At 46.7% G+C, this 1,059-nt stretch overlaps 1 protein-coding gene across 1 annotated transcript in view; it reads right to left on the reverse strand.

Moving 5' to 3' along the window:
• Positions 1–1,059, reverse strand: part of LOC117953963 (ubiquitin carboxyl-terminal hydrolase 37-like) — an 8,345-nt gene that overhangs the window by 3,043 nt on the left and 4,243 nt on the right. The window lies entirely within an intron of this gene.

The raw sequence follows: 1,059 nt of genomic DNA on the forward strand, positions 1-1,059 counted from the left end.
CTATGGTCCCACAGTCCAATGGTCCCACAGCCCAATGGTCCCACAGTCCAATGGTCCCACAGCCCAATGGTCCCACAGCCCTATGTCCCCACAGTCCAATGGTCCCACAGCCCTATGGTCCCACAGTCCAATGGTCCCACATTTATAAGAGCTTTCTTAAAATTAGATTTCCTCCCAGTTCAAACTAGGAGAAAATGGATTGTGCGCAGGGAAGTGGAAGAGGAGGACGCTATGAAATGTGTATAGATGAGCACTGATCGACTTTAGACTACTTTTTTCCCTTGACACAGCGCTGTGAGGATAGGATATTATAGAAAACGAGTATCTATCCAAACACTTGTGGAACTTCCTATTCAAGTGAATGAAAAACAACCAACCAAATCCAACAAATTAAAAGGGTATTTATTTTCTGTATCTTTCTTTGTAAGGTCTCGCCAGAGAGAAAGCCAAAACGCTGCAAATTACAGGACAACATATCTACAGTAAGACTTTAACATCTCTGTCTGGGGGTACAACCCTGGTGGGGGTCCGCCCTGCTGTCAGCAAAGGCACAACTCCCTCTGAGAGGGAGGATCCTTGGGAGGAAACCAGGCTCTCTGGGGGACGTGGGGGTCCATCCTCCTCAGGGTGGGGGGATATAAAGCTGTGGCTCCATGGGCTCCATCATGATTGTAATGATCATGGCTCTCTTCATGTGGCTCCTGGAGCGTTTTAGGGCACTGCTCCCCCCCCCCCCCCATTGTCCTACACCTGAACACAATAATCCTACTATTAACACTGTTCAGGCTGTACTTATACATAGTGCTGGGTATCGTTCAAACTGTTTCAATGCTAATACCCTGACTTAATACCGGTGAGCATGCATTTTCGTACAATGACGTACAAACCGGTTCAAAAATCTCTCTTGCTTTGGAAATCCTTGAAAGACACTAAAATCTTTGCCAGCATTCAATCTTTTCTAAACTTGAGGCTACATTTACATTATTTACATTTCCCCCTCTCATTCCCCCTGCTCTGGTGTTTCCCCCTCTCATTCCCCCTGCTCTGGTGTTTCCCCCT

Source organism: Etheostoma cragini, chromosome 12 (assembly GCF_013103735.1).
Source record: "Etheostoma cragini isolate CJK2018 chromosome 12, CSU_Ecrag_1.0, whole genome shotgun sequence".
NCBI classification, from domain to species: domain Eukaryota; kingdom Metazoa; phylum Chordata; class Actinopteri; order Perciformes; family Percidae; genus Etheostoma; species Etheostoma cragini.